Genomic DNA, 16648 nt, shown 5'->3' with positions numbered 1-16648 from the left:
ATACACGCGCACACACATAGCATATTCCCAGTACATTATAGATAGATATTTAATATTATGCAGTAGCTCCGTCTGATACATACAAACCATATCCCCAGTACATTATAAACAGATATATAGTACTTCCCTCTGAGACACACACACACTATATCCCCAGTACATTATACACAGCTATATAAGATTATGTTGTAGTTCCCTCTGAGACACACACACTATCCCCAGTGCATTATACACTGATATATAATATTATGTAATAGTTACTTGGAGAGACACAAACCATATCCCCAGTACAATATACCTAGATATACAGTATATATTATGGAGTAGTTCCCTCTAACACAAACACACACCATATATCCAGTACATTATACTTAGATATATAATATTATGGGGTAGTTCCCTCTAATGCAAACACACACCATATCCCCAATACATTATACACAGATATATAATATTATGTATTATGTAATAGTTACTTGGAGCGACACAAACCATATCCCCAGTACAATATACCTAGATATACAGTATATATTATGGAGTAGTTCCCTCTGACACATATACACCATATCCCCAGTACATTACACACAGATATATAATATTATGGAGTAGTTCCCTCTGACACATATACACCATATCCCCAGTACATTACACACAGATATATAATATTATGGAGTAGTTCCCTCTGAGACACACACAATATCCCAAGTAAATTACATACAGATATATAACACTACACATAGCCTCTTTGCCAGTACCTTACATAATACATAAGCTATTGTAAAATTGTTATTCACAAAAGGACACTGTTTATAGCCACCTTCATAAACACGGTTAGTTGTTAGTTCTACTTCTGCTGCAAGACCGGTGACGTCACAGTAGTCACATGGCTGCAGCGATCAAATGGTACTGAGAGATACATTTAAGTCTCCAGCCCAATTATTTCTTTCCGCACTATTTGGAGAAGGGTCTAGCAGCAGACTGGAGCTCAACTCTAGACAGGAAACATGTGACCTCCACTCAAAGCTTTTTTTTTTTTTGATCAACTTTAATGTAACAAACAACCTATAGACAATCAGTCTGAAAACGAAACATTTTGCAGCTTTCTTGTTCTACTTAATGTGCACTCACAGTGGTTACCTTATAAATGACAATCAGCATAAACCACTGTGAGTGAACATTAAGAAGAACAAGAAAGCTGCAAAATGTTTAGTTTTCAGAATGATTGTCTATAGGTTGTTTGTTACATTAAAGTTGATTAAAAAAAAAAAAAGCTTTGAGTAGAGGTCACATGTTTCCTGTCTAGAGTCAGTGGAGGTCACATGTTTCCTGTCTAGAGTGGAGCTCCAGTCTGCAGCTAGACTACTTTGACTATTTGATCCTCTTCAGTAATGTGACCATGGTGACATCATAGCTAGATGGGAACTAGCTGCTATTATCTCAACTCGCAACGTAGCAGCTTCAGGTGGGTATATATTAGCAGAGACACTTTTGTATTGTGTTATATATCTGTATCTACTGTACAGAGGTTGATGTGTGTACTGGAGAAGATGCGTTATGTACTACTGAGGCAACCTCTCTATAATATTATGTATCTATATATGAGGTACTGGGTATGGAGCTGTGTGTGAGAGACAGAAATAAATCTGTATATAGGGTACTGGGGAGAGGGCTGTGTTGAGACAGGGGAAACATATCTATAATATTATACATCTGTATATGGGGAGAGGGCTCTGTGTGTGTGAAATAGGGGGAACATCTCTATAATATTATTTATCTTTATATCAGGTACTGGGAATGGGGCTGTGTGTGAGTCCGAGGGAACCTCTCTATATTAATATTATACATCTGTATATAAGGTACTGGGGAGAGGGCTGTGTGTGTGCGAAACAGGGGGGAACATCTCTATAATATTATTCATCTTTATATAAGGTACTGGGAATGGGGCTGTGTGTGAGTCCGAGGGAACCTCTCTATATTAATCTGTATATAAGGTACTGGGGAGAAGTCTGTGAGGCAGAGGTAACTTCTCTAATATATATCTATATATAAGGTACTGGAGAGAAGTCTGAGTGTGAGTGTGAGGCAGAGGGGACTTCTCTATAATATTATATATCTGTAGTTAGGGTACTGGGGAAAGGGCTGTGTGTCTGAGACAGAGGGAACCTCTCTATAATATTATAGATCTGTATATAGGGTACTAGGGAGAGGGCTGTGCGTGTGTGAAACAGGGGGAATATCTCTATAATATTATATATCTGTATATAAGGTACTGGGGAGAGGGCTGTGTGCGTGTGAAACAGGGAATATCTCTATAATATTATATATCTGTATATAAGGTACTGGGGAGAGGGCTGTGTGTCTGAGACAGGGGAAACATATCTATAATATTATAGATCTGTATATAGGGTACTAGGGAGAGGGCTCTGTGTGTGTGAAACAGGGGGAACATCTCTAATATTATTCATCTTTATATAAGCTATTTGGGAAGTGACTGTGTGTGAGGCAGAGGGAACATCTTTATAATATTACATGTCTGTTTATAAGGTCCCGGGGAGAAGCTATGTGTGTGAAACAGAGGGAGCCTCTCTATAATATTATCCATCTGTATATAACGTACTGGGGAGGGTCTGTGTGTGTGTGAGGCAGAGAGAACCTCTCTATAATATTATACATCTGTATATAACGTACTGGGGAGGGTCTGTGTGTGTGTGAGGCAGAGAGAACCTCTCTATAATATTATACATCTGTATGTAACGTACTGGGGAGGGTCTGTGTGTGTGAGAGGCAGAGAGAACCTCTCTATAATATTATACATCTGTATACTGTATAACATACTGGGGAGGGGTCTGTGTGTGTGAGGCAGCAGGAGCTCTCTATAATATTAAATATCTGTTTATAAGGTACTGTGGAGAGAGCTGTGTATGTGAGACAGATGGAATCTGTTTGTTTATAATGTTATATATCTGTATACAAAGTACTGGGGAGGGGGCTGTGTGTGAGACAGAGGGAACCTGTCTTTCATATTTTATATCTGTATATAAGGTCCCAGGGAGAGTCTGTGTGTGTGTGAGACAGAGGGAGTCTCTCTATAATATATATTTGTATATAAGGTACTGGGCAGGGGCTGGGCAGAAGGAACCTGTTTATAATATGTATCTGAGACAGAGTGAACCTCTCTATAATATTATATATCTGTAAGGTACTGTGGAGGGGTGTGGTGTGTGTTTGTTTTTTAAGAGGCAGCCTCTATAATATTATATACCTTTTTTTTTAAGAGGCAGCCTCTATAATATTATATAAGGTGCTTGGGAGGGAAGGTAGGTGTGTGTAAGAGGGAATCTCTATAATATTATATATCTGAGTATATATGAGGTAATACGGAGGGAAGCTCTCTATAATATTATATATCTCATCTGTATATAAGGTACTGAGGATGGTGGTGTGTGCGAGTATCAGAGGCAACCTCTCTAAAATTTTATATATTGGCCTTCTCTGGTAATAATTATCAGTGAAGAATCCCTCCCAGAAGGGGCGTGGACAGAACTACCACTCCCCTGATTTACCTATAAAGGTAATCCTCAGGCTCCTCCCTTTCATCTTCCTAGTTCTGTCCAGTACTGTTACTGTTGCCTTTTAATGGTTAATTTGGGCTTTTAATCTTCAAGTCTATGCCCTTATACACTTAAAACTGTGTGCTGTAAATGAACTGTTTTCAAGCCATGTGAATACTTTTAAGATGTATTTATTTATGGCAATTTATGACTATAGTTGTAACAGCAGTAGGTATTATATCTATGTATACAAGGCAGGACTGTTTTTCAGCATATTGGATAATATTCATTACATGATATTTTATATATTTGACATTTTGAGTAAACATTATTCTGTTTCCGCTAATTTCTGGTTAAAGTGATGGTAAATTTGAGTTTTTAAACAATGCATAACTCAGCGGCTCCGTCCGCCCACAGTACATCGCTCTTCTACCAATGAGGTGACGTTTGCACCTCTAAACCAATAGCCGTGCTAGCATACAGAACACTGTTAGCTGACACGCATAGCTATTAGTTTAGAGGTGCAAACATCACCTCATTGAAGGAAAGCGATTGGGCCCTGGGCGGCCGGAGCCAATGACTTTAGCAAGGTGCAGCGGCACAGTCAGGGTGAGTTTAGCACCCTTTTTTTTTTTTTAAAATAAGTGATGACTTAAAGGGACAGTCAACACTTACTTTAACATGTTTTTATATTGAAAATAACAAAACGGAGGTCCGCCTACACTATACCCCTCCTGCCTTGCCGCCTTGCTTCTGTCCTAATCAGCGGCGCTAACTACTCTAATACCCGGTAAATATGGATGCCGGACTCCCCCCACCATTACGTAGCTGCCTTCTTCTTCAACTGATAAGCAAATCAGAATCCAGGCATCGGACAGAAATTGCAAGCGCGTGCAATTTCAGCCCGAGGACTGGATTCTGATTTGCTTATCAGTTGAAGAAGAAGGCAGCTACGTAATGGTGGGGGGAGTCCGGCATCCATATTTACCGGGTATTAGAGTAGTTAGCGCCGCTGATTAGGACAGAAGCAAGGCGGCAAGGCAGGAGGGGTATAGTGTAGGCGGACCTCCGTTTTGTTATTTTCAATATAAAAACATGTTAAAGTAAGTGTTGACTGTCCCTTTAAACTCCCCTTTATTTTTAGTGATCATAAATCCTAGCTTTTGTTAAATGCTCGGATTTACCATCACTTTAGAGTAAATGTCAAGTTTGATGAATCAGTGCCCAGTTTTTAAAAATCCTATTAAAAACAGGGGCACTTTCATTTGTCAAACTTTACATTTCACTTGTTTTGTTAAAATACATACCTTTTTAATCTTAAAAGCCCGTCCAGCGATTCCCCCTCCTGCCGCTCGTCACTTCATACGTCAGCAATGATGAATACGGCATCCTCTAATCACGGTTTCCCCCCCAGGGGAATCATTGCCTGAGGCAATGCCGTGATTGGAGGAAGCCGGATTCGTCATTTTTTACATATGAAGAGGCTTGCGACAGGCGGGAGAAGCGCTGGAGCGGCTTTCGAGATTAAAAGGTATTTTAACAAAACAAGTGAAATGTAAAGTTTGATTAATGAAAGTGCCACTGTTTTTAATAGGGTTTTTAAAAACCGGGCACTGATTCATCAAACTTGACATTCACTTTAAAACCTGTGACGCACTGCAAGCGATGCGGCGCAAGGTGAAGCAGCTGCTTCGCGCCGCTTCTGAAGTTCAAATATTTAATCTCTGATAGCTCAGCTACGCGAGCTGACGCAGCAGAGTGCTCAGAGATGAAAAGGCAGGACACACTGAGCGCGCCCAGCCACATCTGCACGCCGCTCCGCTTGCAGTGTGTCACAGCCTTAAAGCTTGGTTCTATTTATTCGCCTTTAAAGTCTGACAGTATTTGTTATTTTCCTCTCATTCTGTACATTTTCAGACTCTGAACAGGTGCTGCAATTTTTAGTCTTATTTTACACACCCTTGTTGCCTCAATCACCTGTTTTAATTATGCAGGGAATATGTTAGACACACCCTAAACTGATTTTTCTTTGTAAATATCTAAACTGTTTTTTAACCCTTTCCCGCCGTTATGCCGTTGTATTCTGTCACAACGGTGCTGGGCTTTAAAGCTGTTATGACGGAATACAATGTCATAGCCAACGGCTGTCCTGAAGCCTACTGCGCTTGCAAGATTTGATTGCGGTCTGGAGGGCGTTCCTAGCGTCATAGGGACGCCCCCCAGACCCAATCCCATAATTGAAATCTTGCGATCGTTTGCACGATTGCGTGATTTCAATTTGTCTACATCTGAACAGTTGTTCCGATGTAGACACTTTAAGCTAGTCACAAAAGGGTTAAATCTGAGGCCTGATTTGAGGTTTGGCAACATTTTTGTGTTATCGTTAACATTTGTAACTAATGAATACATCATTTGCATTTCTCACTTTTGTGTTTTTTATAATCAAACTCTTTCCAGCAGGGGGCCAAGAACATGTGTAGTTTTATCCTGGCTGTGTTTTTAACTGTTTAGCAACTAGGATTTGTTTTTGCCAGTCTATTGCATTGCTGCTTATTTTTTTTAAGTTAACAGTTTTACACCCTTTTTTGCAGATTTTCTGAAAATATAAACATCTTTCACTGACAGCTATGTCCTAAGTTGTTTTAAAGGGATACTGAACCCAAATTGTTTCTTTCATGATTCATATAGAGCATGCAATTTTAAGCAACTTTCTGATTTACTTCTATTATCAATTTTTTTTCGTTCTCTTGCTATCTTTATTTGAAAAAGAAGGCCTCTAAGCTAAGGAGCCAGCAAATGTTTGGTTCAGAACCATGGACAGCACTTGTTTATTAGTATTGTCCAATCAGCAAGGACAACCCAGTTTGTTCACCAAAAATGGGCCGGCATCTAAACTTACATTCTTGCTTTTCAAATAAACATACCAAGAGAATGAAGAAAATTTGATAATAGGAGTAAATTAGAAAGTAGCTTAAAATTGCATGCTCTATCTGAATCACGAAAGGCAAATTTTGGGTTCAGTGTCCCTTTAACTTTATGACAAATCTATGGTTACTACAGACCTGGTGAAAAGGGCCTTGTGGCTTAGGTATTTAAAGTGATGGTAAACTCTCCCCTTTATAAAATGAGATTCGGAATGTTACTGATATCTTAGATGGAGTTTAATTTATCAGTTGAAATGAAGATGCGCGATAACTTACTTTTAATATAGGTATTTGTAGAAACAATGCAATTAGAGTTGCATAAAGGACAGATTGCCAGTGCTACTGCTAAAGTATATATTAGACGGTTAAAAACTCTAGACTCACAAAAAGCCTCTTCTATAGCGGGGGCTTGGATTACAATTACGCTGACTGCTGGATTATCGAAATCACTATTGTAGCATAAATTCAGATTGAGTAAGCATTTAAAAAGTGAGGTACTATATACTCAGTATATAATTGTAATCAAAGCCCCTGCTATGGAAGGGGCTTCTTGTGAGTCTAGCGTATTCAACTGTCTAATATATACTTTAGCAGTAGCACTGTATATTATTTGTGAGACATTATATGTTATAAAATGGTGTTATTGCTAGTAGTAACTTTTAAGGATTGGTTACAAAACGTATCAGGGATATTACTATTTTTGCAATACCTACCAGGTGTACTTTGTGTGATCAGAACACACAATACCTTATGTGAGACTGATAATTAACACTCAGGTAGATTACGAGTTGTTTGTTCGGCTTTTAACGCTGAAAAAATTATAATTTCAGCGTTAAAACAGCAACGCAGCCATTAAAAGTCTTGTCAGTATAGCTGTACCGCAAGCCTTTTAGCCTGTAATGCAACGTCAGTCCCGCACTCATAAGAATTGTTTTTTCATGGGACTACCATAGCGCAGCCATTACAAATTTTTGTTGAGACTAAAAAGCTTGCGTTACACTCTATAACGACAAGATCCATACCGCCATCTGAGAGCAGTAGTTATGAGTTTTATATAACAGTTTTGTTGCGTAAAACTCATAACTAAACTATTACAAAGATACACTAACACCCATAAACTACCTAATAAGCCCTAAACCGAGGCCCTCTCGCATCGCAAATACTATATTGCATTTATTAACCCCTAATCTGCCAGTCCCGACATTGCCACCACTAATAAAATTTATTAACCCCTATTCCACCACTCCCCAACATGGTCACCACTATAATAAAGTTATTAACCCATAAACCGCCGCCCTCCCGCATCACAAATTTACATATAATTAACCCCTAATCTGCCGTCTGCCCACATTGCCCCCACTATACTAAAGTTATTAAGCTCTACACTGCCGCCACTTTAAAAAACCTATTAACCCTTAAACCGCAAGCCCCCCACATCGCAATAAACTAATTTAAACTAGTAACCCCTAAACCTAACGCCTCCCTAACTTTATATTCAAATTACAATTTCCCTATCTCAAAATAAATTAAAACTTACCTTTTTAAATTAAAAAAATTAAGTTTAAACTAACAGTTAAACTAATATAACTATTAAACAACAATTAAACTAACTACCAATTAAAGAAAACTAAAATACACTTTAAAAAAATCGTAACACTACTATAAAAATTACAAAGTATCTAATTACAAAAAATACTAAATTCCGAAAAATAAAAAGTGAAATGATCAAAAATAAAAAAGAATTACACCTAATCTAATAGCCCTATAAAAATAAAAAAGCCCACCCAAAAAAAAAAAACCTAGCCTACAATAAACTACCAATAGCCCTTAAAAGGGCCTTTTGTAGGGCATTGCCTTAAAGGGACAGTCTACACCTTGGTCATCTTAAAGTCTTACCTTAGATTAAGCTGCAAATAGGCTCCTGCACCCTTTCTATATCAGGCAGCAGGAACAGTAAAAAAGTTTTTTTTAAATGAATATTGTTTCTGGCCACTTTGAAATGGCTGTAAAGCTCAGCCCACTGATGACATCATGATCTGGGCTGCATATGGCATCCAATCACAAAAGGCTCACTAGTTGGATTTAACAGACTGTCAATACTATTCAGAAAAGTGTCTTGATGTAGCCCAGATTGTGATGTCATCAGTGGGCGGAGCTTAGCAGACATTTCAAAGTGGCCATGCCCTACAAAGGCCCTTTTAAGGGCCCTTGGTAGTTTATTATAGATTAGGGTTTTTTATATTGTGGTGTTTTTGTTTTTTTTAAAGGGTATTAGAATAGGAATAATTTTTATTGTTTTGGATAATTTCAGTTTTATTTTTTTGTAATGGTAGTTTTTTTTTTATTTTTTGTAATGTTAGGTTTTAGTGTAAGGCATCTTAAGTTTTATTTCACAGGTATGTTTGTATTTATTTTAACTAGGTAGTTAGTAAATAGTTAATAACTATTTACTAACTAGTCTACCTAGTTTAAAATAAATACAAACTTACCTGTAAAATAAAAATAAAACCTAAGATAGCTACAATATAACTATAACTATTAGTTATATTGTAGCTAGCTTAGGTTTTATTTCACAGGTGAGCTTGTATTTAGTTTTAAAAAAGGAATTATTTAGTTAATAATTGTAACTTTAATTTAGCTCTATTTTAATTATGTTAAAGTTAGGAGGTGTTAGGGTTAGGGGTTAATATAGTTTAATTTAGGTTGTTGCAATGTGGGGGGCTGGCGGTTTAGGGGTTAATAGCTTTATTTAGTTGTAGTGATGTGGGAGGCCAGAGGTTTAGGGGTTAATAGCTTTATTTAGTTGTGGCAATGTCGGGGAGCGGCGGAATAGGGGTTAATAGATTTATTATATTGTGGGCGATGTTGGGGTGCAGGGGAATAGGGTTTAATAACTTTAGTATAGTGGCGACGATGTAGAGAGCTGCAAATTAGGGGTTAATAGGTTTATTTAGGTGGCGGCAATATCAGGAGCGACAGATTAGGGGTTAATAACATTATGTAGGTGGCGACGATGTCGGGGGCAGTAGATTAGGGGGTGTTTAGACGTGGGGTTTATGTTAGGGTGTTAGGTTTAAAAGTTTTTTTTTTCCCCGTAGACATCAATGGGGCTGCCTTACGGAGCTTTTCATTCTGCAATCGCAGGTGTTAGTTTTTTTTCTGACACTCTCTCCCCATTGATGTCTATGGGGAAAGCGCGCACAAGCATGTCAAAACAGCGCTTGTATTTTGTGTGGTATGGAGCACAACGCAACCATATCACACACACAAGGCGGCTATTTCAAAACTTGTAATGGCTGCGCTATAGAGGGTGAAATAATGCAACTTTTGTTGCGTTCATTAAAAACCCTGTAGCGCACAAAACTCGTAATCTACCTAACTGCTTGGTATGATTAGTACAAATAATACCTTATGAGAGGTTGATATCGACACTGCCATTATACCCAAAGTTATCCTTGATACTAATACTCATTATACTCACTGTCATTTTCTTAACATACTGAGTTTAAGCTACTTTTAACTGTCTGTTTGTGTGTACAGTCTTTATTTAGTTTTCCCAATAAAGTTGTCTTGTATGAATGTTTGAGATTGTAAAATAATTTTTCTCTTTTTTTAAAAACTTTACCTTTATGATAATATACTCTTAGAGTCTGGCAATCTGTCCTTTATGCAACTGTAATTGCATTTTTTGTACATATACTTGTATATTATTGCTCAATACTCAAATTCAATGGTAAGCGAATATAAGCATTATTATAAAACCACTTGAATTTTGACATAAACCGATTTAAAGATAAAATTATCTCTCACTTTTTCCACTAAACTGTACTTTTAATATAGATATGAAATTCCAATACCCTGCGCTCAGCCGCCTACTTCGAAAGTACATTTTTCTGTGAGCTAAAGGTCTGCATTGTTGTGCAATCTGCGCTCTACCTACAACAAAAGGGGAGAGCTTTTCTATTTTGCTTTGTACATCGCCACTCCTAAGTAATTATTGAACTTATGGTTATTTTTCAGTTCGTAAATGCAGGATATGTGGGTTTTTTTTTTAGTACTATTGTGTTTGTCAATTTAAAGTGAATGTAAAGTTTAATGAAAAAGTGCCCGGTTTTTAAAAATACTCAAAAAAACAAAACAAAAAAAACCAAAACTTAAAAACAGGGGCACTTTCATTCATTAAAATTTACATTTAAACGTCTTTTTAAAATACTCACCTTTTTTCTTGATGAAAACAGACCAGCGATCTTCCGCCCGCAGCTCATGCTATACTAAGCACAGCGTTGACGAATCAGGCTTTCTCCAATCATTGCGTGCACTTCAAGGCGTCTAGCTCGTGAGGCCATACAACGATTATAGGAAGCCGGATTTGTTATCGATATGCTTATTACAGCAGGAGTTGTGGCCGGAGGATCGCCGGTCTGCTTTCATCAAGAAAAAGCTAAGTCTTTTTTTTTTTAAAAAGACGCTTAGATTTCAACTTATTTCTGTGCACTGTTCTATACTCGTTGTGAAGAATTGTTGTAGACCTGTTCATATCCTTTTACCAGGTAAACAGGGAATTAGGGTAACCCCTTGCTTTATCTGATATTGTCTGTCCATTTCATATGTTGGTAAAGAAATACAATACAAGATCATTATTTTGCCATCTTTTTTTTTTTTTTTTTGATAGATAGCGAGAAATTCTATTTTGAAGTTTCTTATACCCAGCTGTCTCTTAAGGACTATTTATTTAGTCTTAAGGTAGAAGGTGATCGTTTTGAATTTTCTTGAGATGTGCTCTTAGAAGAGCAGTCGCAGTGTCTTAGTCTTTTGAGATAAAGATAAACTTTGAGGGATTTCTTTAACAGTAGTTTGAGGTATCATTATACATTTGTTTACTTTTAGGCTTGACATGTGCCAATCTGCTGTTGCTTAATGTTGATTTTACAATTTGTTTAACATGTAATCCTTTGTTTGTATTTTTTTCCACCCATCTTTTTTTTTTTGTTTAAATGTTTTTTATTATTCTTGAGGCATCAATAGATATAAAATTTCCACATAGGAAGATATTATTTTATGAACATAAGCCTTGTTAATATATAGAGTCCACAGGTAGTATCATGATGGTGTTGCATCAGAATTCAGAGCTATGATACAATAATGTAACAAAAACATCAACAGAAATTAAATGAGAACAAAGTGTTGGGACGTTTATAGGAAAATTTAGGGATAAAGAAGACCGGGGAAGGTGAGGAGAAGAAAAAAGAAAAGAAAAAGAAATGCACGTGTGTACATGTAGAAGGGAAACGTGAACAGGGGCGCCACATAGCCTAATATCACCAAACAATATAGAGATATAATAGTATTGCCAAGTGTGCACTCCCATTTGATGTTGCACCATGGAGTAAAGGTGCAAAAGAGCAGGCCCGATTCTCAAGGTCATCCAACAGACCTAACTCCCGCAGTCAGCCAACACTGTTGGAAGATGTCTTCAAGTAGACATGCTCCAAAGATGGGAACAATTGCAACAGGTGATGCCAAATAAATATAGTAAGTTGTAATATTAAATGTACATTTGTTGAAATAGTGGTTAAAAAGAAGCAACACGGGGGGTGGAGCTAGCCGCCAAAGCATCTAGACGTACATAGCTGGAGCTCCTGGCCTGAGTGGGGCTTTTGGGGGTTCTTTTTGACCAGCTAACCCATAATAAGTGCTGGATGGTCTCTACCTCCTTCCCCAGGAGCCTGCCGTGAGGATCTGCAAAATTCTTGGAGCTTCCCTCATAGCCTACTGACAGATTAACTTACTATGGCCTAACTAGGAGGCAGCGCAACATGGAGGACTCCCGCGCAACTATCTTAGCCCTCTTTGAGGAGTATGAGCGCTATATCCTCAGCAGATTTGACCGGCTTATTTCGATCGCGGCATGCTGGGCTGAAAAGGAAGTAAGTGCTGAGCCAAATGGAGGAGCGATTGAGGATCCGGGGAAGCGCATGATTGGTGATCAGGGGCCTATCGTCCAATACTCTATACCGGAGACAGCCTACCCTCCAGAGAATGCTCCAGCTTCCGGGAGCATCGGCTGCCCTCTTTACCTATGTGCTCCAGGAACTGTGGCAGATGATCGGGAGCTAACTGAGACCTCATTGTATCTGCAGGAGGGCATAGTGCTGGGAAAGGCTGAGGCTGGGGTCCTTGCGATGATTGGAGAAGGAGCCATGGCGCAGTCTGCACACAACATTACAACTTCTGAGGCGCACTACCCTGCCAGATGGGCATTCTTGCTGCATGGGCTGGGATCACAGTGGAGCTGTTCTATCATCCACATTCTTGTGCGGTCTCATTGGGGACCGGGAGAGTCTGGCCGCGCCACTTTAAAAGTAGGAGTTGGGTGACATATTTGCAGGGGCAGCAAATGCCAAACGCTTTAGCTTGCAGCAACACTCTTATCTGCTCCTAGCTATAACTCTTTACACCAGCGCTTATGAGGATTCCTATCTGAATATGTGTGGATCCCAACTATTTATTGAATATATCTTTACTGACTGGTGAATAGATTTGCTATCCAAATAGAATTTGTATATGTGCAAAAGGGATGGACTAATTATGCTAGTGCATCTTTGCAAACCTGACTTGCTACACTAGGTTGCCTGGACAAAATATGGGCGTGCTTTGCTGTAAGAAAGGTTTGACTCGCTACTTGGGGTCCAGCACAAATTACAACAAGAGTGACATGTTCTTTAAAACTCAAGCTATATAATGCTGTTCCTTATGTTGACTTGGGTCTAACTGTTTATACCTCTCCAGCCCATTAGTTCATCACTGCTTTATTATAGCTGGTCTGTGAAAATTCTCTCTAGGGCTGCATAGCCCTCTATCACCTAATTCTTAGTGTTTGAGGTCCCTTTATATCCATAATCCTGGGGGTGGGGCAGTTGTTCTGTTATTTATTTGTTCAATCTATCTATTGTTCTTTATCATATCCTATTGTTCAGAGTTATGTCTAAGAATGATTTAAAAATGTTTTCTATCCTATATAAGCTAATATATTGGGCTTCTGCTGAGATTCAGTTGCTATCTCCTCTATATTCTACTGTCTGAGGTGTAATTTGATTGTTAGTAACTCATATGTTAAGTGTCCCCATGCTAAATAGCCTGACTTACAGTATGGGCCTATTAGTAAGGTAGTACAAGTAGATGCTGAATATATCTGCACAGAACAACCAATATATGTCAATAGCTTATCCCAGCATTAAGGTAGACTGAGCATTGCTAAGCATGGCCTGTTGGTTTTATATCTTATCATACTGTCTGCAAGGCGTAGGAAGACGAGAGATATCACTGTAGTAAGAGTGTAAGGTCTACTGGACAGGATAATAATTGAGCTAGTATATGGGTGAAGTAGTATAGGATCAAAAGGGTAATTAGACATTATCCAACCACTGGCTTAGAGGAAGTGCCTCTGTTATTAGAGCCTAGCTTTCTTAGGGGTACTAGTAAAAATATACCATAGAATAAGACAATTTGAGTACATCTGGATACCTTTTAAACCGTGTATAAGGTGCTGTCTTATCAACGAGACAATGTCATAGTAGTCTTGAACCCTTAGAATGCTTTATTATGAATAATTATATATAGCGCACTGCTTGGCCATATAAGGGGAACAATGTATGTGTGTCAGTGTTTATATGCCATAGTGTACTAGTTGTCCATTGCACTGATATTGAAATGCAGGACTATGTAAACAATAATGTATTACTGACAGGTAAAATGCATCTTTACTGCTTACGTTATTATCACCCAGGATGAGCAAGCCTGTAATGTTGTTTAAACAAAATTTTTGTGACTACTGCTAATATGCATAGACTACATGTTATTTGAATAATGGGAGCATACACAGAGGATACAGGTCAGACTGGGTTTCACGTTTGACAACGGGGACTCCACTACTAGTCTTTCATTCGCCCCCCCCATCTTCCCCCCCACTATGGGGTAAGAGATAGACTATTTATCCTACACATTCAATTTGTTAGCAGAGTTTTGTTGCCTTTGCCCTCCCGTAGAGCCATTATCAGAGTTCGTCTATATATTAGTATAAAGAAGGCTCTCCGGGCCCTAATGTGGAAGAGCCAATTGTGCCTTTCTGTATGTGCTTCCTAGCTTTTCTCTTGTTAAGTGTAGTCAGTCCACGGGTCATCCATTACATATGGGATTATAACTCCTCCCCAACAGGAAGTGCAAGAGGATCACCCAAGCAGAGCTGCTACACAGCTCCTCCCCTCTACGTCATTCCCAGTCATTCTCTTGCACCTAACTAAAGATAGGACGTGTGAGAGGACTGTGGTGTTTTAAACTTAGTTTTTATTTCTTCAATCAAAAGTTTGTTATTTTAAACGACACCGGAGTGTGTTGTTTGTTCTCAGGCAGCATTAGAAGAAGAATCTGCCTGAGTTTTCTATGATCTTAGCGGTCGTAACTAAGATCCACTTGCTGTTCTCGGCCATTCTGAGGAGTGAGGTAACTTCAGAACAGGGGATAGCATGCAGGGCCCACCTGCAAGGAGGTATGTGCAGTAAATTATTTTCTAAGGAATGGAATTGACTGAGAAAATACTGCTAATACCGATGTAATGTAAGTGCAGCCTTAAATGCAGTAGTAGCGACTGGTATCAGGCTGATAAGTATGTATGCATACTCTGAGGTATTTTCTGGGGAATGGAATTTCACTTAGAAAAAACTGTCAATTTTAAAGTAAAAATATTTGAGCCTTCACTACAGTGAAAACGACTGGCAGCAGGCTTATTAATAACACTTCATAAGTTTCAATTATAAAACGTTTACTGGCATGTTAATCGTTTTTCCTGAGGTACTTGGTGATAAAACTTTATGGGCATGATTTTTTACCACATGGCTGTCGTGTTTTTTCTGCATAAAAACAGTTTACTGAGCTTCCCCACTGTTGTAATATGAGTGGGAGGGGCCTATTTTAGCGCTTTATTGCGCAGTTAAAATTCAGTCACAGTCTTCCTATTTCTTCCTTCATGATCCAGGACGTCTCTACAGAGCCCAGGGGTCTCCAAAACTAGTTTTGAGGGAGGTAATCAGTCACAGCAGACCTGTGACAGTGTGTTTGACTGTTAAAAACGTTTTTTTATTACAACTGTTAACCGTTTTGGGTATTAAGGGGTTAATCATCCTTTTGCTGGTGGGTGCAATCCTCTGCTAACTTTATACATTTTCTGTAAAAATTTGGTTGCTTTAACTAATTTGGTTCATTGTTAATTCAACTGTGTCACATTTTTATGTTTCTTAAAGGCGCAGTAGCGTTTTTTATATAGCTTGTAAATTTATTTAAAAGTTTTTTCCAAGCTTGCTAGTGTTATTGCTAGTCTGTTTAAACATGTCTGACTCAGATGAATCTCTTTGTTCACTGTGTTTAAAGGCCAATGTGGAGCCCAATAGAAATTTATGCACGCAATGTATAGATGTCACTTTGAATAAAAGTCAAACTTTATATGTTAAGAAAATATCACCAGACAACGAGGGGGAAGTTATGCCGACTAACTCTCCTCACGTGTCAGTACCTTCGCCTCCCGCTCAGGAGGTGCGTGATATTGTGGCGCCAAGTACATCAGGGCGGCCCATACAAATCACTTTGCAAGACATGGCTAATGTTATGACTGAAGTAATATCTAAATTACCAGAATTAAGAGGTAAACGCGATTACTCTGGGGTAAGAACAGAGCGCGCTGATAATAGTAGAGCCATGTCTGATACTGCGTCACAATTTGCAGAACATGAGGACGGAGAGCTTCATTCTGTGGGTGACGGGTCTGATCCAAATAAACTGGATTCAGATATTTTAAATTTAAGCTTGAGAACCTCCGCTTATTACTAGGGGAGGTATTAGCAGCTCTGAATGATTGTAACACGATTGCAATTCCAGAGAAAGTATGTAGGCTGGATAAATATTTTGCGGTACCGGTGTGTACTGACGTATTTCCTATACCTAAAAGGCTTACAGAAATTATTAACAAGGAGTGGGATAGACCCGGTGTGCCCTTTTCTCCCCCTCCTGTATTTAGAAAAATGTTTCCAATAGACGCCACCACACGGGACCTATGGCAGACGGTCCCTAAGGTGGAGGGAGCAGTTTCTACTCTGGCTAAGCGCACCACTATCCCGGTAGAGG

General features: G+C 38.7%; 2 protein-coding genes across 3 annotated transcripts in view; one reads left to right on the top strand and one right to left on the bottom strand.

Moving 5' to 3' along the window:
* LOC128657259 (gastrula zinc finger protein XlCGF17.1-like) overlaps window positions 1-902 on the bottom strand; it is an 88628-nt gene extending 87726 nt beyond the window's left edge. Inside the window, exon 1 of the mRNA XM_053711535.1 lies at window positions 818-902. The gene's annotated coding sequence lies outside the window, so the exon portion shown is untranslated. The remainder of the gene's footprint in view (window positions 1-817) is intronic.
* Window positions 903-1339: 437 nt separating this feature from the next.
* Window positions 1340-16648, top strand: part of LOC128657258 (gastrula zinc finger protein XlCGF26.1-like) — a 438901-nt gene continuing 423592 nt past the window's right edge. For both annotated transcript variants that reach the window (XM_053711531.1, XM_053711530.1), the window contains exon 1: window positions 1340-1462. The gene's annotated coding sequence lies outside the window, so the exon portion shown is untranslated. The remainder of the gene's footprint in view (window positions 1463-16648) is intronic.

Source organism: Bombina bombina, chromosome 4 (assembly GCF_027579735.1).
Source record: "Bombina bombina isolate aBomBom1 chromosome 4, aBomBom1.pri, whole genome shotgun sequence".
Lineage (NCBI taxonomy): Eukaryota > Metazoa > Chordata > Amphibia > Anura > Bombinatoridae > Bombina > Bombina bombina.
The sequence above is the reverse complement of the archived record's forward strand: the minus strand, read 5'-3'. Positions and strand labels throughout refer to the sequence as shown.